Source organism: Pyxicephalus adspersus, chromosome 4 (assembly GCF_032062135.1).
Source record: "Pyxicephalus adspersus chromosome 4, UCB_Pads_2.0, whole genome shotgun sequence".
Lineage (NCBI taxonomy): Eukaryota > Metazoa > Chordata > Amphibia > Anura > Pyxicephalidae > Pyxicephalus > Pyxicephalus adspersus.
In genome coordinates, this window is record NC_092861.1 from 95,678,756 (window position 1) to 95,702,216 (window position 23,461).

The 23,461-nt window shown below is 35.3% G+C and overlaps 1 protein-coding gene and 1 long non-coding RNA gene across 2 annotated transcripts in view; one reads left to right on the top strand and one right to left on the bottom strand.

Annotated features, from left to right (window-relative positions):
• Window positions 1-23,461, top strand: part of PACRG (parkin coregulated) — a 364,259-nt gene that overhangs the window by 287,833 nt on the left and 52,965 nt on the right. The window lies entirely within an intron of this gene.
• The window catches only part of LOC140329035 (uncharacterized), a 40,163-nt gene continuing 29,463 nt past the window's right edge, over window positions 12,762-23,461 (bottom strand). The window contains exon 4 of the long non-coding RNA XR_011920388.1: window positions 12,762-13,589. This is a non-coding gene — a long non-coding RNA (uncharacterized lncRNA). The remainder of the gene's footprint in view (window positions 13,590-23,461) is intronic.

The following is a 23,461-nucleotide window of genomic DNA, read 5'->3' on the forward strand; positions in this document are numbered from 1 at the left end:
AAATTTACAAAGACATTTCTCAGTAAAATAAGCAGTTAAGCAGTTTGTTAAGCTAAGTTTTGCCCTGTGTCAGAGCTCCTACCACTGCTCATATTCCAAACTTCCAGGTATGGGGAATTGTATGTCCCCTGTTGACCACTGTGGTTCCTCATGATGGTCTCTGTACCACTATTGTGTCCTGCAGTGACACCAGGGGTCAGCAGAAGGAACCACTAGTGGCTAGTGGGTGTGAAAAAGTATTCCACCAACTAGAAGTATCTAATTGAATCAATGCCAAGAGCTTTTCTGCAGAGTAAGATTTTAGCAAACAAATGAACAGACAGGTTTGTACCAACTTGCTCACAGGTTAAAGGTCAAATTTGTTGACCATCTGACAGGGTCACTTTAAACTAAGCTGTATTTCTTTTTGGTACTTGCCATTTCATCCTAGATAGCACATTTGTATGCAATGGATTATTGTTTGCATTCCTGAGCAATAATATTGTTGGTAATCTATACAGTATGCTTAGTTTTTAATAATGTCCGTGGTAGGCTTAACATGCATGAAAAGTATGATTTGGAAGTATTTTAGTCAATGTTAATCCTAGTTACAGGACAGACACAAAAATAGCTTTGAAAAGAGTTTTACAACATATTCCTGGACATATGGATAACTATTGTTTTGACTTTTGAACCAGCAAGAGAGCTGCCAACTTCCAAGGTATTGCCAAGCCAGCATGCGCATGAGATGTGGCCCCCTAAAAAAGAAACAATCTTCTCAATGGACAGCAGCATTTTTCATTTAGAGGAAGTTCTGGCAGGGATTTGGGGTTTCTATGAAACACGAGTCCTTTAGACTCCTTGGCCCTGATTTAATAAAGCTCTCAATGGCTGGAGAGAATACACTTTGATCAGTGAAGCTGGGTGATTGGATCTGGTTCAGGATTCAAAATTTGCTAGCACATACCAAATGATTTTAAGGAATCTATTCCAGGTTTTCTTGATCACCCAGCTTCACTGATCAAAGTGTATTCTCTCCATCCTTGGAGAGCTTTAGTAAATCAGGGCCCTTGCCTTTTCACTGCATCAATTTAAAAAAATGCAATTTAATGCAGTTACCTGCTCCAATTTTTAATTAATTTTGTTATCACTTTTACTTTAAATAATAATATATATTTAAAGAACTGGAATGGGTAGTTTAAAGACTTGGGATCCAGTTTAAATGTTGAAGGACAGTGCATTGAGCAGTCTGCTCTTGGCTATTTTGTGTGGCTCATATGAATTGTGTGCTGGGCTTCTGTCATTCATTGTGGACATTATAGACATAAGGGGCGCATGTCAAGCAGAGTTTGCATTATTTGCTCCCTGCAGACCAGCCAATAATATCAATGAATTTAAAACCTCTAGCACTTGTTTTTATAGTTAGCAGGTATTGCAAACAATATGTTTTAAATGATCATAAATTATAATGTGTTATGATCAGATCAAAGGCCCTTTTCTAGATTTTGATCTAAAAAACATTTAAAACACATTTCTTGACACTTCTACCACAGTATTTAAAGTGCAGAATTATTTTACAAACATGATATTTATCCAGTCCACTAACCAACCGAGTGATGCCGACACATTTTTACTGTGAAACAGTGCAGGTAATGATAAGCAAAGTTTAAACTACAGCTTAATTCATTAGGCTGTCTTTTTAACATTGCTTCTGAAAGATGAATCTCGGTGAGACAAGGAAATGAAAAATCTATTGAACAAGTGCACTTTGTGATTGCACTCAAGTGCTTTGTGTGAAAAATAGGTTAAGAATAATTCCAGAAACCATTAAACATCCCAAGGGCATTTCCAGCTGTAAAAGATACTTGTATTATATGTTTCCTGTGCTAAATATTAGTTTAGTCCAATTAGTTTCATTTAGCGCATGTAAGGTATGCCAGGATTTCCAATAATATTATATTATCTTTTTTGTAATATACCTTAAAAAATAACTAATCAAATAATAACATAAAGATGGTAAAATAAATGCTTAAACTGCTGATCCAATATATATACAGTGATTTGTGGAAGGTTCAGACAGACATTGGAGCATCTTTTAAAAGAGAAGATCACAAGATAGTTAATCTCCAGGAATGCTAATTATTTACACCAGTGTGACTCATAGCGGTTTTTATTGTGCTAAATTGTCATGAGAGGGAAATGTTTTAATAGCTCTTGGGTCACAACCAAACAAGCGGCTGAATAACCTTGAGCTTCAAAATGTCAAGTCTGTGAGCTCAGAGCTGTTCATGTATGTGTTACATTTTTATAAGTGCATAAATGCTTTCAAAGCGCAACACAAATACCAGTGCTAGCAAGAGGGTGTGTATTGATTGTTATATTCCAAGATATTAACCTATAATACAGCAGGGTTTTTTTGGAATTCAAGTGCATGCAACATAAAGTACTTAGGATGTCATTGATGCACTGATGTATTATAATATTCATATATTTACACCACATACCTAAATGTAGTTATATAAAATTTTGAATATTTTGTTTGGCTTTCAGAAGGTTTCCCAACAATAGCAGAATGCTAATTTAATCACGTGTCCTTTTCTTGACAGGTCTGCTTTAGTTCGCCTATATGTCATTGTTGCTTAGCAACTTGTTGGCTGTATTGTTATGGATGATTTTTTTAGCATTCGGTTTTAGTTCCGCATACACTTGTTACATTGAGTTTACAAGTTGTCAATAATAGGGGTTGGATTTGTGCTTATATAAAAGTGAACACATATACAAATGATTGGATCACATCATCAGTGGCTGCCCAATAAAGTCACAATAATCCTTGTGCAAGAATTTAAATATCAGGTTTCGAGTTTCAAATAATTCTGCATGTTTACTGCAATCCTGTATTGCAGTTAAAACAAGCAAAATTTCTGCAAAAGAACAAACATCAAAAAAATTGGTTAAACTTTTATTACCCCAAAAAAGTCTAATTTGTGGTCCTCGTTTGTTAGTTTCTAATATTCTGTATTTTTTTTACCAGCTACCATTTCCATCTTACATGGAAACAACCTTTATGGCCACTGTTGATTATCTTACACGAGAGACAGGTGGTTGGGGCTTAGGTTAGCTAAACCTGACTAGATATCTATTTATTTGTTGTTGTAGGCCTATGTTTTATGAAGTTTATGGTAAATCTGTTCAGTCAGCAGAGGCAGTCCTATGGAAGACTACAAACTGCATGCTCCACACAAGCCGTCTGCCCAGGTTTTAAAAAAAAAAAAAAAAAATAATTTTGCTTTAGTTGTAAAAAAACGATATGTAATGAAAAACTTAGGCATGCAAAGAATCTTTTCTTTTAACATTTGATTGAAGGGGGAATGAATAGATCCATAGCTAAAACATATTTTTTTTTTGTATATATATTTTTTAAACTGGCCCTTTGGAATTTTTTAAAGAGTAACTAAACTCAAAATGGAAAAAAAAATTCACTTACCTTCAATCCCGCAGGACAGTCTGATCCCTCCGGGGGTGTCTGGCATCTGGTCCTGGAGCCTGAGCTCAGGGATGCCACCATCTTCTGCTCTTCTTCCTGTTCTTCCTATATCACCTGACCCAGACGCAAGATCGGGTGAGGTAAGATGAAAAAAAAAATTGCCGATCTTACTCCGCATGCGTGAGCTCGCAACTTTCTCTCTTTGGGAAAAAAGGCTCCTTCTGCGCATGGTCGAGATGCTCGGGCATGCACAGAAGGAGCGCCCAAGAGCCTCCCAGGATGAGTGTCTTAGGTATCCTGGGAGGCTTTGCGCTCCCATTCAAAAAAATAGGGTGTTACTGCACTTAAAAAAAAAACAAAGAACAGGATTTTTACCTTACATAAAAGGGTTGTCTACCCTTTTTAGGTTTAGGTACGCTTTAAGTTCTGCACAGTCCGTGTTTGACTTTGAAGCCAAGAAAGTGGCCTGAATATACAGAAATAGAACTGTCATTTTAATGTTCTTTTAAATGTAATGGGAGAATAAGCAATTTCTGTGTCAGTGAGGAAACTGAAACCTTTTGTGTTATAGTTTATTGTCTGACTCAGCCAGCAAAACTGGGTGAACTGTCAGTGTGGGCATATCCTTAGAGTCACTATATCAACTTAGATCTCCCACATAACCTTTCAATAAACAGAAATACCTGAAAATGCAACTTCTAATCAAATTAGCGGTTTCTAGGAGGTGTCTGAAATAAATGTGTTGTATCACAGACTGTGATGAGACAATACTATTATAGAGTACAATAATTCACAGCTGACTGTGCACATGTTTTATGATAATGCAGCAATTTCAAGTGCTACATGGCTTTAAAATCAGAGGGTTGTTCTTTGATTGTAAGTGGATACATTTCAACTTTCAATCCTATTGCTGTAATTTACACCACACATTTATTTGGCTTGAGCTATGCTATGTCAAAGGGCAACAAAATGTGAAATACAGTACTTGTAGTGTGGAATGCTAAACAATGGCTAAATCTGAACGGTATGCAAGCATAATTTTTTCTTGTATATATTCTAGTGCTTCACTTATTTTAAGAAAACGTGTCATTAGAGTAATATAAAGGTCATCTGATTTTGCTCATTATGAGATGTTTTTAGGTTCTTTTCTGACTGGTAGAATGCCACACAAGAAGGTAAAAACATGCATTTCAGGTTGTGAAGCACAGTTGGGAAATATACTAGGGAGATGTTCCTGTGGGAGTTTTCAAGACTTACATAAACTGTGGGCTACAAAAGCCCCCCAAGCCGCGTATAAGTAAAATATTACTTTGGAATGTACTGGCCCTATAAAATCTGTCATTTGTAGTTGATAGACAGAAGTTATTTAAATACCATTGCAGTATTGTGACTTCCTATTGTCACAAATTACTTTTGCCTGTTCTGGTTTCCCAGTAGGGAAAAACTATTCCCTTCTAGTTTGTTGCTTGGCCAAGTGAATTTTATTCTATTCAGTATTTTATTGTTGACAAGATCTTATTACAACACAAATGTCTATAATCTTCAGCACTTTTGTATATCACTTATTATAATGTACTTTTGAACGTATAGTAAATAAAAGACCTCTCTAAAAATAGGGTAATTCATTGAAGTTCTGCGATTGCGGGTTATAGCAGTGTGATAATCTCATTAAAAAAGCCTATAGGCAGCACACCAGAAAATGTACAGATTTAGTAGCTTCTTATGACTAAATGCTTTTGAAATAAAAAGGGCCCACAAGCACTTGTCAGCTCTTCATCTTTGTCTGTGCTGCTGTGTTCTAGTGGCAATGTCTAATGAAACATGTTTCATTACAATAGCCAACTAAGATACAAACGTGTATGTTTAGAATGTCCTACATTTATGTTGCCTCTATTAAAGGTTAAGATGACACATTTTATAATGCCAATTAAATTTCGTAAAACCAGAACTGAAAAATCAGCTTTGATAATGGAATTCAGACCAGAGGCTCCTAGAGATATAAGGTCCTTTTTTCCACTGCAGCTCCTGGTATTTTCTTGTGTATACCGCTGACAATAGGATGTGGTAGTTTTTGTATTAATCATGTTGAAATATGTAGAGCCTGTGTGATATTGTCATGTAAAAGATATAGTAAAGCTACTGATACTTTGCGGGAGATAAATGAGCAATGTGCATTGGTTGAAAAATGTGAGATATTAGTTTGTTAAAGGCCTTTCTTTTTTACACATTTAGATATGACCATCACATGGCACTATCAATTTCTTTTGGTGGGAGTACTCACCACAACACAAATATCCTCTTGACATTAATGAAACATGCTGCATTGTGTTATATTTAGTGTCCAATTTATTAGGTACATTCATCAAGCATTCATAGCAGATTACAGATTTTAAACCATGGAGATAGTCTTACTTTCTAAAAATGGGTAATGATGTTTTCTTATCAGTAGTCACCAATAACTAACTGGAACTGCAGTTACTGTATCTGCTTGCAGAACTTAGTGGTGTTTTATAGTATAAGATCCCGACCATGACATTTTGTTAGTTTACAGCACAGTATAATATTTTATTGCAGTTTTTAATGCTGTTTTTTTATATTTGTTGCATATTGGAGCTTCTGATCTTCCTCCGCCTACTCCTATCCAATTGCTGTATGCATGTACTCTTCATTGTCCCGTGAGTAGCACCCAACTTTACCAGGATTGGTTTAGTGATGGTGATCCTGAAAGCTGTAAAAAAGATTATTAACATGCTAATGAATATGGGAGACTTTAGTGACTGTGTTTAGATCTAATTTAAAGACCAATATGCCAAATAATGAATTGTAGATTCATGCTGCAAGCATCAAAACATGGACCTTTGTGTACATCACAGCAGATTTAGGGAATTATTAAACCAAGACACTTTGTAGTAGTCCTCCTCTGGGTCAAATGATGACCAGCATTATTCCACCCATTTTCTGTGAGACTGTGATGTTCAAGATACATTGCCTGCAGATGTGTCATCACACAGCCTGGGCATACACTGCTCTTGGACCAAGACACACATTTTTATGGGATCACCCCTCAGTGTAGGAGGAAGACTGTAATCAGTGGTAGGACCTGTCAGATAACTGTAAGGAAAAAAATAAATAAATATCTATGTTAAAAAAAAAATATATATATTTTAGGGTGGGTAGTAAAGTGGAGCTATGATGTATTTATAGTTATAGACTCTTGACCAGGACATTAGTCTTGGCATTTAAGTTTCCTTCAACATTCCAAAAATATACGGCTAGGTTATTGGGCTTCTCCCACTAAATGTAAGCTCATCTGAGGAAAATTTAGTGTCGGGACTTTAGACACTGCAAACAGCTTTGTATTATGGTGAAACTATATCAATACTTTTTAATAATGCTAATATAGCAGTTCTGTTTTTATTTACTGAAGTATGTTGATTGAATTGTTGAATTATTTTGCTGTAGCAGTTTATCCTCTTCCATGCTCATCATTCTGCATTCAGAGATTTCCTCCTGCGCACACAGTCAGTTTATCCATTCAGTTGTAAACGTCTGTCAACTGATATGGGTTTGGCCTTTCTCCCAGGACTAGACCCCAATATGTATTCTTCCAAAGAACTGCCACTCAACGGAGGCTTTTTGTATTTTGCACTGTAAGCTTCAGATATTTTTTTATGTGAAGTCCATCAGTTATTGCCATGCTGCATACACCATCCCTGATGCCAACAATATTTTCTAGGTAAAGCATCTTTCCCATTTTAATGAATGGATAATAAAAAAATCCTCATTTTGCTCTTGCAAAAAGAAAAACTAGAAAAACACAACATTTCTTCTAGCATGAGGTGGGGTTTGTCCCTCCTCTTTGTCATTTACCTGTGTGGGTATAGTCTGATATTCTGGAGGTCTATAAACTACCGTATTTTCCGGTGTATAAGGCGACTGGGCGTATAAGACGACCCCCCACTCTAACCAATCAGTTGGGAGTCGTGTTATACGCCCAGTTTTGTACTGTTCCTTCTGCCTGTCAGATCTCGCTATTGTGCGAGAACTGAGAGGCAGAAGGAACAGTACAGTACTAGTTCTAAGTAATGAATGGGCGCGTTCCTTTAATGAATGGGCGTGTTCCAGTGAAGAGCCAATCCAGGCTCTCCACTGGAGAGCCAATCCAGGCTCACGTCCTCCTGTGCAGGCTCGCGTTGCTGCACAGGAGGACTCGCGCAAGCTGCACAGGACGCCGGACGTGAAGGAGGACTCGCGGGGTCACCGGACGTGAAGCAAGCTGCAGGTAAGTATTGGTACCCGGTGTATAAGACGACCCCCGACTTTGGCACAGATTTTTCGGGGTTAAAAAGTCGTCTTATACGCCGGAAAATACGGTAGTAAAAAATTATTAATTCTTAAACTACCTTACACACCCTACCCACTAAAAGCTAGTGGTTCATTGCTTGTTATAGCAAAAAAGGATTCAGAGTTCTCTATGTCTTTGCTGCATGTTAGCTCCAGGTCTTTCACTCAGAAGCACATCCAGACAGCAATAGCATTCCATGTTCTTTTCTCATGATATTTGTACATAAACTAGCTATTAGGGTAGTAGAGAAAGAATTTGCATTTGGCGAGGAAGATGGTCCTGCAAGCCATGTTTCTGTGTCACAACTTAGCTATATAAAGAAGACAAAATGCTCAGGGAAAATTATAAGGTGGCTGACTGCCACAGTCAAAATGTATGACTCCATGTCTAACCTAAAAAATAAATTATTTGGAATAGTAGTATTTTATTTTTCTTCTATTTATTTTGAAATATGCAATGTGCGAGCAAGCAAATAACCAATTACCTAAATCTACCCTCTCAAAACTCATTTGAAAACTATAATTCACAGTTCATATTATTATAATAGCTATTCACGTGGTTTCTTTAAACCGCGTACAATAAACTGAAAGGATCTTTCATCTATGACAATCTAGAAACTTCATTGTATTTCCATAGCAATGGAGGCATGGAGTGACATGGGGAGAATTTATTGCCTGAAGATTTATTTTCATAGAGGAGGAACTGTTAAGAAGCTGTGAGAGTACTGCTAAATACGGGCTCATGATGTTAACCCACAATCTCTCATTCGGATAATCCATTCACTGATATCCCCAGGAAAAATGTGCTTCTCTAAGTACTGTTCTCAAATTAACTTTCCAGCGCATATTTCATTGTAATTCCAACAGGTAAAGTTAAATAGTTTTGCATAATTTGTAAAAGATATGTTGGCAAAGCAATGATTAGTTGTCTTTTAATTGAAAGCCCACTATAGAAGGAAAAGGTTTTAGTCTCCTAACTGTATGGGGCTGATACCTGTAACGATAGTATTCGCTGTATGAATTCTTTTTGTGTTTCATATGCTTTTATTTTCCTCCAACCTTTACATGCTGGCCAAGCTGTCCAGGAAAAGTAAAGGTTGTAACAAATTATTACAGACAGAAATGCTTACAACAGTTATCCTTTATTTATGGAATTTAAACCTTTTTTCTAGAAGTAAAAATGCTACTGTCTGCTTAAAAAGTATTATCTGGAGTTATTATTATTATCCTATATTTTGAATAGCTCAACATTGGGCCTGATTTATTAAAGCTCTCTAAGGCTGGAGAAGATACACTTTAATCTGTGAAGCTGGGTCACACCGCAAACCTGGAATGGATCTGGTCCAGGACTGAAAACCTTTGCTAACAAATGATGTTGCATTTTAGGTGGGTCTATTTAAAACCAAACTGTCACTAAGTACATATATATGTACTGGTATCCACATGGCAAGGGCCCTTGATATTTGCAGACTTCCAGCTAGTTTAACAAACAGGTTTTGTATCATTCTGCAGGAATGGTACTGCACAATATTTAAAAACAAATACAGTGGTACCTTGGTATTGGTCCCTAATCCGTTCCAGGTCCTTGGACTTATACCAAACAGGACTTATACCAAACAAATGTTTCCCATAAAAAATAAAGGAAAATGATTATTCTGTTCCCATGAAAAAATCCTATTGTTATTGGTATATTATACATTGATGGGGCTGTATAAAATAATTTAACACTGCTTAATACTAAAATACATAAATACAAAAGTAATTAGATTAAATAAATGGAAATTTAACCTCACTTTACATTGCTGAGAAGAGTTGAGCCCCTACTAGGAGAGTTATAGCGCAGGTTGTTAACTGAATGGTAGCAACTGGCATACTGACACTCGTGGGCAGTCGTGGCTTTGTCTCAAGAGAGATAAATAAGGGTAGCGCGCGCTGTTATGACTCATTTTGACCCATACAAGTTCTGGGACAAAGGTTGTATACCAAGCAAAGGTTGTATACTAAGCAAAATTTTTCGTGTCCAAGCAGGATTTGTACCAAGTTGGACTTATTCCAAAGCGAATTTATACCAAGGTACCACTGTACTTGGAATAATGTAGGAAAAAAATAAATATAAAAGAAAAAATAAATGTAAAAAGTATTACAGAAGTAGATGTGATTCTTTTAGCAAATCAGGCAAAATAGCGACTGTGTGGGCTCCCTATTCTCTTGAGCAGACTGTAACAGGTTACTGCTTACACATGTTTCAGAAGCTAATGATTACAGTTTTCTTAGTGCCCTCATTCATCATGTCTTATCTGAAGCCAACTGAATTGAGAAGACCCAGAGGCAAGCTTTATTACATGATGGCCACCCAGGAACACTTGACTGGTAAAACCATTACATGATCCACTGAATAGACTGCCAGCAGTGCCTAGAAGATAAAATACTAGACATGTTTTTACATGCAGAAAGTTTCAATTATGCTTGCATACATTTAATGGTATAATTAGCATTATAAAGGGTTTTTTTTTACACAAGAACATTGCTAAATGGAGTTGCTATATGCAGAGAAATATTTGTTTAAGTGTAAAGGCTGATGAAGAACCATAGGCAGTATGCAAGTGACAAAATGTTTGATTCTTCGGAACATTATGGTAATAAATTAAACAAGAGTGAAAGAAGGCGGGGAGGAGGGGTAGGTAAGAGCTTCGAGAATTTACTTCCTGAAGCTCCCTCTTTAAACACTTTCCTGCATAATCGATCTAAAAAAAGCAGTAGCAGTAAGGTCCTACTTAATGCCCCTGATTCATCATTGAAATCCGCGATCGCTGGAAGCGCGAACGTACGCGCGGCCAGCGATCGCAGATCACCGCGGGCCGGGCTCGAGTATGCGCGTACACTCGCCTCACTACCAGCCGGATTCCAGCCTTCACAATAGGGAGCGCGAATCTGCCAATTAAGGCGATTAGATTTCAGCTGCGCGATTAAGGAGGGATTCCGGATCGCTAATACGAATGCGCGACCGATAATCCGATTTTGCTTGATGAATCAGGGGCAATGTCTCTTCTGAACATGCATACACTTTTACACCCGTAACTTGTGGGAATGCAAATAAAGGGTAACTGCATCCTTAACACATTGCCAAACCTACTAAGAGACTTTTCTAATTACATTGGTTTATATCTTATGTGCTAGGAATGTTTGTGATTCACATAATGCTTGTATTAAACATGGCAAATAAATGGCTATAAACAACAGACATCTTTAACAGAAGTTGGCAGATTTTTAGAAACCTGTACAGTTCAAAACTCTTTCATAAGTTAAACTTATGATCAGTTGTGAAGAGGCAGATAAAGTTGGTATGTGGTAGATGGTCCAATAAAAATTAGGAGCGGTGTGAATTCAGTCTATTGACTGACTTGTACCACCTAGACCTGCCAAACTGGGCTGAGCAAGTATTTTCAAATGTATCAGAAAAGTACTAATCAGCACATCTAGTGGTCATAAATGCTTTTTATTACCTTTAATAAACTTTTAATGTATCAGAAATGCGTATTATAGCTCGTTAGTTATCCGTGGAGCCAGGGGGCATAAGGCATTGCTGGAAATGGCTGCACTGTAGAAACTGAATATTTCTTAAATTTGATACACCAAAATATTGTAGAAAAAGTGGTCTTCTGCTGGGACTATTATTTCACAAAGGTGTTATTTCACAAAGCTGCATACATGCCCATAATAAAAATGTCTTACTTAATAGGAGATGTCTTACTTATGTTATTTTGTTCAAATAAAAGATAATTGTGGATCTCAAAGTAAAGCTACATATATGTTAATTGTAAGGGACAAAGTAGTTTTTAATTTAAATATATGTATCATGTGGCAAATTTTGAGGCAGTGGAGAGCAGGTTTATTATATATCTGAGTTTTCAGATTATATTTGTTTTTGATGAGGGGAGTTGGAGCAAAGCACTAGCACATTTTTAAGCACATTTTCACCCGCATCTACTCCTGAAGTATATAATTATATATATATATATGCACACACATATACATATATATTTATAGAAGCAAACAAGAATGTGTGTGTGCTTGTGACTTTTGTGGGGAAATCTAATCCGATGGCAAAGCCGAGGTTTAGCCTGCAGAAAGGCGCAATATTTACCCCCAGGCGGCTCCTCTGATCAGGCATCGTAAGCGTTTAGATAGATGTAGAGGAGCTGAACTCAGTTAACTCTTGCCTAACAGGACAGAAATAAATCATTTTAAAATATGCTTTATTCTTAGCGCATATAGATGTTTTAAACATTTGAACTGTCCAAACATTTTTTTTTAGGGCTTAGGGTAATATGTGTGCCATTGGAAAGAATGCTTTTTTAGGGGAAAAAAGACTTTTATTGCAAGCTCGCTAGTGTCAAACTGCCGGGAATGCACGGCTCCAGCAGCGAGATCATTTCGGTTACTATCTTCCACGCGAATACGCCAGCGCCTGAAATTTAGTTGATAAATTGAAATACGAATGCGCGAGCGAGCTTCCGATTTTGCCTGGTGAATCACCCTCATAGGATTTGTTTACTTTAAAATACAGATGTACATTATATAAAAATTTGGGAAATAATACAGCATTATATTTATTTACTTCACAGTTCATTGTTAGATATTTGTTCACTATTTTCTATATTATTAAAGTTGAGTCCATGGGCATTTTATAAAAACATTAAAAACAACTTTTTATCTTTGTTAAATAAAACCTACTGTACTTGTAATGAAAATACATCCAGGTACAATTTTATGTTGTTTTATTTTCTTTACAATTCCCCATTAAATTAATGTTTCCAGAAGAGAAAGTTAATATTGACCTTGGTATCACCAAAATGTGCCTAGCCTCCGGCTTCAAACAAATAATCAAGAGAGGGACAAAATAGAAAAGAAAGAAAAAAAAGGAGAGGCTTTTGTAAGGCACTCATAAACTCACTAATATTAAACAGAATTTTTATTGAATTATAAATGTTAAAAAATGTTAGATAAAAACAGTATTTGAATATTTTACATGGATTGTATCATAACACTTTCAGTACCATTCAAATTTTTGTACATCTAAAAAGCAAACAGGAGTACAGGAATAAGAGAGGGTCTCCTTTCCCAACCCAATTCGCATAATAAGGCTTCCTCAGGGGAGTGTGGGGGACCCCAAAGCAACACTAAAGGAAAAAACAACAAAAACTATGTTTGCAAATTACCCAAAAATGTCAATGTTTTATCAATCCAAAGTCGGCACAAACAAAAAAATGGTTTCCAAAGTCATTATTCTATCTTAAATTGATCACTTACAAATGATGGTAAGCGTCAGCAATATTCAAATTCTATAAAAACCACAAATATAAGCTGCTGGGAATTAGCTGCAGATCCAACTGATTATGAAAATCTATTCTGGTAAAAACAGAAAACAACGTATACCCCAGGTTAGTAATCATGTATCTGGTTGTACAAAAGGGATGTATCAATAATGATGAGACTTGTTGTGGCTTGCAGATGTTAAATTTGTCAAGTATATCTTGTTTTAGGCATATAGTTACCCAGTGGTTATCATAAATATCATAGATGGAACTTTGCAAGTAACTAACCGATTTATTATTACTATACAGAGCCTATTCAATAAACATAGTCATCGCTGTTTGTTATTTTCTTTACAAACTGCAACAGATGAGCTACTATCTTGCTGTCTTACATAAAACTATTCAATATCCATTTCACATGGAAGTGCTTGTTGCATCTCTCAACCATTCTTTTAGATAAGGACTTCCTGTAAAATAAACACAGACAAAACAACTTTGTATTTTTCACAGATCCATAGATTCACTGGAGGTTTATTCTATATGCAAATGATGACAATTATTTTTAGTATAGATCATATTATAGATTGTTTTATAAATGTTTATTAATCACATGTATTCGAAACATACCAACTCGAATATAACTTACATATATTTGCAACAAGAGTGACTTCTATTTAAGAACTGTCATCAGCAGGTTTTGGTTCCGCCTACATTAAAGGCCAATCTAAGTTTTAAATATAATAACAGTTGTAGGTATGAATACAATGTTAAACCTAAGTTGTCCCATTAGGAGTAAAAAACATGATTTATAATAGTGAAGCTCACAATAATACTACAATATTTTTGTATGGTGATAAAAATAGGCAGCAGCGGGTATGTAATTTTATATGAATTTTTTGGACTAAGTTTGGTGTTTAGTCCAGTTTTGTCCAAGGTATCTGTCCAGTTTGAATGTCACTTAATATGTTGTTTATATGTTTTGCTATTTAATAAAAAAGATGGATTATGTTGTTTCATGTATATTTCTTATCTGTTTTATTCACATTTTTGCTTAGCCGGAAATAAATGGTTCTTAACCAATGGTTCCCGCAGGATCACAAAAATAAAAGATGAATGCATTTCTATATGCTTGATGCTAACTTATGCAATCAGAACTAAAAGATTCCAAATAATTTCATACTGTGATAGGCAGTAGTCTGTTTTATTTGTAGCCCAGGATATACTAGGAAACTTGATCATCTAATAAAGCTAAACTTTTTATCACCCAAAATCAGTATAATTATTGGAGCCATGTGCTGTAGGCAATAGTATATTATATTATTACATTTTTTTGTAATTAATACATTGTCATATACGGTCTAGTAACCTGTGTTAGAATGATATAAGAAACATATATTATTTGACAAAGACACCAACACACAAATCTTTGTAACCTAATTTGTGAATTAATGCAAAAAACAGCCCTGGCATGTTTAATTACAGAATATAATTTGCATTTGTATGTGAAAGAAAACACTTTTTATAGTGGCAGATCCATTCACGTGTCCTTATGTCAATGTCATCTTGACACACTTAGCTTAGTAACAGTTTACAAGCATTCATCTGATAACCAGTGTTCAGTAGTGTTTATCACTGAGATGAAGTGTGTGAGTGTTCTATGCTCTGTATGACAGGCCTGTGTTGTTTCAAATTACATTAGTCTGGCCAAACCAACATAAGGGCATAGGAAAAGAAATATAAACTGCTCAACCCAAGTCTACTGGCAAACAAATATCTATTTTCAGTAAAATTAGCATACACACAAACTGCTTGGAAAGTTTGCTAAGGTACTTTTATTATCAACCAAAATGTAACTAGTAGTGTGATCACTTATATCCAATCACATGCAGCAATGAGGTCTATGTAAATGAATCAATAAATAAATGAGTAAATAAAGGCACAGGTCATTAATTTGTTGGTTGGTTACACACGAGAGCCAACACCAGCAGAGAGATGCGGCCAGAAACATGGTAAACTCCAGGGTTCACAGGAGTGAAAGGTCTTTTTACTAGAGGCCCCAAGAAATATTATATATATATATATATATATATATATATATATATATATATATATATATGTCTTGTTAAATGCAAAACTAAATTTTCTATATTTCACCCTAATGATGCACGCTCATTCAGATATGCATAATACTCAAGGTGTTTTCTGCGTGCTCTACAGCACTCCCAATCGCTCCTGTTCATTTATATGGGAGCAGTTGGGGAATCCATCTTTGCATCACACTGTTTTGCAGCACAGTTCCTGGTTGGTACATGCAGCTTCTAGCTGCCCTTTCAGCAGCTATCCGTTTGCGCTGACTTGATTAGGGATGCATTCCAACTGCACTTAACTAGCAGTTGCATTGCTGTTGTGGTCGTTGCTAGAGGACTAGAGATGGCCTACTGTATCACAACCACACTCAAATGAATGACAAAGCATGCATCAAGCACTTTGGTGGACTCTGAAAACGGCTAATCGTGTTTTTGAGCACACATTTGAAAGAAGTCTTAAATAACTGCATGATTGAACTTGTAACATAGGCAATGGTGCACGGTAACGCTGTAATTTAAGCACTGTCTTTGTAAAAAAGAGATCTGGAGAATGTGCAGTGCAATGACAATGCTGTACAGACTAGATGACTGCATATTGTTCACGCCACAAAACAGGAAGTCACTGGATCAACAGGTTCTTGGGGTTTTAGCAGAGTAGAACAAATCTGTATGTCTAATGTCTACTATGGGTTTCAGAATTATGCATCTGTTTGCTGCTTTTTGCACTGTAAACTTAGGCCTGCCATGTATAGTATACTCGATATGTATAGTGCAGTAAATAATCTAATTAGGAACTGGATACTAGTGTATTCTGGCCAAGTTAATTATGTTTATCGCTTTTTAGCAAACAGGATAGCAAAATCATTGTTTTTTTTGCTTTCTAATGACACATCTGTGAATCAAAAGTTGGATAAAAATTTATAATAATTTTTATTTTTAGAAGCATTATTCAAGTAGGCCAGTCTTTCAAGGCACAATATTTATGAAAACTGGTCTGAAAATTTAATTATCCCATCCCAACACGGTATGGTTAAGATCCAGAAATAGTAACAGAAGTCACTCTTATTCTGTATCAGCCCATGTATGCAATTTACTCCTTGTAAGGAAGAGCTCTCAGTATTGTGGAAATAGTTTCTGATAACCTCATATGTCACCTACTGACAACCATAGATTATTGGTGGCATTTTAACAGCAGGTGTTGAGTGGCCCTGATGGGCTTTTTATTTAAAGTGAATCTGTCATGTATTAGGTGTGATAGCACAGTTTTGTAAAGCAGCCTAAAACGCAGCTGAAATAACATTTACATTTTACATTTTTCATTATGAAATAATTACCAATTCACAATGAGGACCTTTGGGGCATTTTATTTAGGCATTTTTATTTTTGTAAATGTGTAAAAATGGAGCTCTGGACTCTGAGACACTACTGTGACCTTTGATGTCACAGATAATAATTGACCAAACTTTAGAGTACATTTTGTCACAATATGCTGGACACTGGAAGACACAGAGGTATGGGGACATGTTAGTGTGTCTACATAAACAGCTGTATATCTAGACTCCAAATCCACTATTATTTCTGGAAGTGTCACCAGTGTTATAGGTACATTGTGGTGGCCTATGGAACCTTCTTGCTTGTGTCCAGTAGGAAAGACAGGACAGCCTTATCAAATCCCCCCTACATTAGTAGTTAGAGTGAATGCACCCTTAACTATAATTGTTATTGGAGAAGTGCCCCCTTACATTGTGATCAGTAACAAAAAAAATTGCTTTCCTACAGTGGTATACCTCCTAACATCCACTTAATGAGATATTTGACATCAGTGGTCACTCTCTTTTACTTGGCCAAGTGGCATCAACATCAAACGTTTTTTTTGTAGAGGACAATCATAATTTCATACTGTGATTAAGTAGGTAATATATAAATAATTTATACATAAATGGAAAAATAAATAGAACACATTATGAATAAATGGTTTTCCTTTATTCTAAAGGTTGAAGTTGCATTGGCTCTTCCAAGCTGCTATTTTATTACTATACAAATGGGCCATTTCAGGACAGAAAGAATGGTTGAAAAAGTTCCCACATCTTTCTTGTTTAAAGAATCTATGCTTATGAGTTGTTGTCCTTATTCTTTCTTCCAATTGAAGAAAAAAATGCAGAAAAATAATGCACAGCTGCAATTTTACTGGCTGCGTGCTTATTCTGGGTCAGTAACTTGTTAGGTAATCCAACAATGTGAAGACACTCAACTTTTTTGTAAGCAAGTGCACAGTAGCAGCTCACATATTTTCATCCTTACAAGTTTCTTATGTAGACAAAGGAAATCAACCAAATTATTTCTTTCCACCAAAGCTGTTTTTTTTTCTCTCATATATCTTTGTGGCCTGACAACAGATCCCTTTAAAGCGTACCTAAACTCAGAATTTTCACTTTACATAAAAGGGTAGACAACCTTTTTTTTTGACCCCCCTAATGTACTAATTCTGTCCGTATTTCCATGCTAAAAGTGTTACATTTCTTTTGAATTGAAATTTATTTTACATTGTAGGCTATAATTCTTAGGCATAACTCACCCAAATATGTAATAAAAAAACACAAAAATTAAAATAAAGTTATAAAAATAAAAAAAAAATAGTGAAACACATATGATTTACCTGTACAAAAGCATGTATAATTTATATACATATATATAACCTTGAAGATCGTCTCTTCAGTTCACGGCTGGAGATCGGAGGAGCAGGAGGTGTTCCCAGGACCTACGTTTTAAGTGATCCTGAGTGTGACTCGGGATTACCGCTTTTTGCAAGTAAAATCTACCCCGAGTCACACTCGGGAATACCGCTAGGGGTGTTAAAGTAAAAATTTTGTTTGTGTTTTTTTTAAGTGCAACACCTGAACAATGTGAGATAGGGTGACGTAGATGGATAGATGGATACTGGGACCCGATAAAAGAAACCCCCTGGTGGGCAGACTGATCTGCGGGATTGAAGGCGTGATTTTATTGTTTTGGGTTAGTTTTGGGTTTACTTCTGCTTTAATCTCCTGAATACACAGATAAGTATCAGAGGGTATCAGGCATTTACTATGATCACAGCAGTATTTTATAATTCATTCTCTCTGCCATTGCTCCTGTCTCTTCATTTATTCATTTCATTGTTTTTTTTTTTGTTTTGTTTTTTTGCATACAAGCTACTAACTAACGGTTTTCTTCACCTGTATGTTCATAAAGATTGAATTCTCGAGTGGTATAATTAACCTAAATAAATATCATATGTTTAGTAAGTAAATTATACAAATGAAGATTAGTTTTCTGGTGACAAAAGCATTGTGCATCATTCCCTATTCATATCCCATAAATATATGCAACAAAAGTGATCTGATGCAAATTTACTCAGGCATGTTTAGTAAACATGAAGCAAATTAATGTAGATTAATATGTAGGTATAATGACCCTGTTGTGCTCAGATTACATTTTGTAAAATGATAGAATAGGAATTCTGTAATACATAAACCTATACTATAAGAAAACATGTCTACTAACATTTTGGGCTACAGTACAGCTACCACAAGGTATATGGTTTGCTATTTCTTCTTTATATACTCACCTTTTCTGAAGTCTTTAAGCCTGCCTTCCTCCTGTGGGCTGGTTTTAAATAATGCACAGATGACATCAATGAGGCAAAAATGATGTGGCAATGTTAGAACCTCTTGCAAGCACCATTTCACATTGAATGTTTTACATTGTGATGAAACTTCTCGGGGTGTAGGACTATGATGCCCAGTATTTACAGTCTTTTCTCTGTCTTTTGGGTGAGTGGTAATGGACATCATGCAATCCAAATGACTGAAAACATCTTTAGACTCAACCTTTTGTAGTTTGACTTTCTTTTTAACTTAATTATTATTAAATTTTAATGTATTTTTTACATTTAAATCATTATTTATTTAAATAATATCATTTACTTATTTGAGATCTGAGATCTCAAATCTGGGACCTACTAGTTCATGACAGTTCTACTAGTTCTGACATGATTTTGAAGGTTTTAAATGTAGTACTGTCATTCTTGATTGCTTCAGTGACTCAATGAACTAGAACAAGTATATAGCAGGTAAATCGGTACTCTCAAGCTGCATACAAGTCAGTTAGTCATTTAGTAGAAAACAAGTAAAGGCAGGATAATCTATGAACTTGCCCATTTGGTAAACAGATTTAGTTAGAGCAGCTGCAATAGCAATGTTGGTGGAAATGTTGAGAGTGTAGCAAGGGTCAAAAATAGAAGCAACAAGTATGCTGAAATCTACCACCTTAAGTTGTATATATTTAGAGGTGATTATATTGTTTAATTTTCAATACCATTTTCTGACTAATATATAGAGGCTAGGACCTTATACTGTCATATATATCGTCGGTGATACTGATGATATGGTAATTGGTGGTAGTTTCTGTGATTTTTAGCTCTTGTGTGAACTGGTGGCTTGTGCATAATACTGGTTTATTCTAGCATCAGCAATATGTGAATCATCTCTAGGATGTGTTGGTAATACTGACAACTGACAATAATTTTGTATTTGAGAGTTGATGAAGGCAACATTAAGTGTTTGGTATGTCAATTAAAAAGTGTTTGTGTGTATGTACATGTACATACAGTACATCATTGTATTATTGTATCATACTTTTATGATATATGATATGATTGTGATACATGATATATGATATATGAGTATGATATATATATATATATATATATATATATATATATATATATATATATATAGTTATATTTCTTAGCCATATGTGTATGTTAGCTCAAGATATTTTTTCAAGTCTTTTGCCTTTTGATTTTAACTGGAATATACTGTATGCAGTTTAGGATAATAATAAGTAACCACTAAATTTGTACAGTAAGTAAGAGTCACTGCCACAGTGCTATTTTATTATACTAGCTTCTTTCTTTGCTTCATGTCAAAAAGTTAAACACAGTAAAATTAAAATATTTGTTGCCATTCACACATAATACAGCCTTTGTTGCCATAGCAACAAATTATGTCATTGAATAATATGGATCAAAATTTTAACATGCAGGAAAAAAACAGACTTACATCGCCTTTTCTTTGCAATCAGAACTGTGATTTATATGATCAGTAAAATTATAGTGTAGATCACATTAAAAGGAAACTGTTTTATACAAAACATAAACATACCATAAAACAAGCTTCACTGTAGAAAATACATACATCTTTAACTAAAAAAAAACGACACGTAAGTACAGTCTGACAAAACAAAGAACAAAAACCTGTCTCAATTATTGTCCATATAGTTATCACACATGTCCTTGTTACAAAATAACAAATTGGGCCGTAGAAGCACTAGACAATCATCATCCACTGCTTCTTTGACACGATTTATTTGTTTGGATCTCAATTAGACTGTAAACCAGTCATTGAAGCCTTCTAAACGTGTCTTCTATTATGAGAATTTATCAATAATACAATTGTTTGCCAAAAACCATCCTTTCTGTCGTTTTCTTACCTAAAATTACCCAGTATTGGCAAAACGCCCACTCTAGAGCAATTTATGTTACTCCACCGGATAGATACCTACAGCTCTTGATTTGATACATCTTTAACAATACAATTTTCTTCTTCCTCAGACCATTAATTTACTTTTACATCTCTGAAAATCAGTGAACTTAGAATATTAGAATATATTATGGACCTGTACCTTTTTGCCATTCTTTTTAAATATGGTCCAACGTGGAAATAGTTATTTTCTTCCCATTACTACAACCAGCTATATCTGTTTATCTGGTTAAGAAAGATGTATAGGTCTAAGTGCTATTATTCATTCATTAGTGCGATAATTATGTCATTCTATGTAGGGCAGGTGTAATTGTCGCCTTGAGAGTGTATTAAACATCACTTGTTATGACCTTAAATAGCATTATCCCATTGTGCCTCAGGTGCTAAGGCTTGTATTGAATATGTCAGTTATCATTACTACATATCAATGTGTGATTCCTCAACACACAGTATTGTAATGCAACTGCATGTTTTGTCATTGTGAAGTATTCAAATACTTGAAAGTGAATTTGAATACCATTCCTAACCAAGTCAACATAGTCAGTGTTGCAACACCAGCTTCTTTATCCTTATAGCCTATACTATGCTTTACCAAATGTTACATCTGAAACAAACACTTTTTATCTCATTTTACAAATAAAGTAGGCACGGCAATAAGGCTGGGAAATATTGTACACTATGTATTTTTAGTGTCACAGCCTAATATAAATGATAAAAGAGTCTGCTTTGCTAGGCTGCTGTATTAAATGAACAGGTCCATTGAATGCTTTCCTCTTTGCATTTGTGATATGCTGCTAAGGGATATTGACAGGCTATCACTCTGATGAAGTAATTAATCTTCTAAAGCTTTTCTTGTCACTAAAACCACTGGATAATGAATAGACCTGAGTATGCATTACAATTTATAATACATCCATTTAAACAAAAAAAATAACAGAATAACCTTCTCATCTGACCCTTTTTCTGAACAATGGATTCAACCCCCTGTGGATATGTGATGGCCCATGTTGAGCTGCATTTGAATATTGTTGAATCATTTCTACCTTTGATTATTTTTCGTGCAAGGTCAAAATAAGTGAGACTAAATTCAAACATTACAAACATATAGAATGTGATCGATGCCATGTATTTAACACATTGATCAATCGTTGTTTTGTGTGAAATGTGAAACGACAAAGAAAATACATATCTTTATTTTGTTTTCAGAGCTGCATCATCATAATATATTATTTTTAAAGATGTTAAATTTATTTTTTTTGTGAACATGTTTGTATTAAAAGTACAAATGATGTATTTTGTAATATCCCAGAGATGGGACACCTCATTTTTTTCTAAATATATTTTAGTTTTATTTTAAACATCTTATAGCATGCATTGGTCACAGTCGGACAATCATGCTAACTGGGAGTTTTTCACACACAACAAAGCCAGTTCTGGGATCCAATTAACCTCTTTGGCAGTCTAATTATGTCACTATTTTTATGCCAAAAGCGGTAAATTTTTGTGCATGGGAATTTATTTTACATTTTTAGGCCTATAATTCTTAGGCATAACTCACCAAAATATTTTCAATATTTATTAAATTTAATAATAAACTTTAAATAAAAAAACACAAAAATCTCTTAAAACAAGGGTGCATAAAAATACTGAAACCTGTAATATAACTGTACAGTAGCATATATATATATATATATATATATATATATATATATAATGGTTACTTTGTATTAGATTCAATACAGTTATTTTGTATTGAATCCAATTCAAAGTTATTGAATTTCCTGCCGTGCCTCCCGCACACGCACCGACGCATGCACCATTGTCACCGAGAACTCCCGGGGAATGTCAGTGCACATGCTGGTGGAAGATCAAAGGAAGAGGACGCAGCCCAGGGTTGGGATTCGACGGGCAGGACGCCGATGGGACCAGGTGTTTTTTTTTTAAATTTTTTTAGCTACCCCGAGTGTGTCTCAGGGTTACCGCTTTCAGCATGTTTTTTTTACCTCAAGCCACACTCGGGAATACCACTCAGGGGGTTAACCTAAATGCATGAACGCAAGGAATACATGTAGATTCCTTGCAGATACTGTTCTGGCCAGGATTCAAGCCTAGAACATTAACCACTCCCTGTTCCAAGAGTGCTACCCCTGAAGTTTCATAACCTGGCTTGTAAAATGTGTCACGTGAAGATCATTAGTAAAACATAGATTAAAAGATGTCCTTATTTTGGTTGGATTGTAAAATTTAGATAAAGACACCAGATGACCAGATGTTTATCAGACCATAGAATGGCAGATACCAGACAGAAATCTGTCTGTTTTTTTGGGTAATCCTGTATTTCCTAACATGCTACAACATTACCAAGGGTTGCTTTATTTTACATCATTTCATAAAAATCTCTAGCCAATCAAAAAAGGAGAAATGATGTGATTGCAGATTACAGGTCCTGCAGATTGCATTTCCCGAAGGTAAAGTAGATTTTTACACAGAGTTTTCACAGCTGCTATCTGGAGATTGTTGGAGACCTATGACATGAGCAATGGAGCATAAAGTACTTGCAAAAGTCTCTTTGCACAGGTAACTCTAAAAAAGCAAAAAAAAGCTTTTTTTAAATTATTTTCATAGAGTGTCACATGAACAGAGTCTCTTCACTTTATATCAATTCCTATT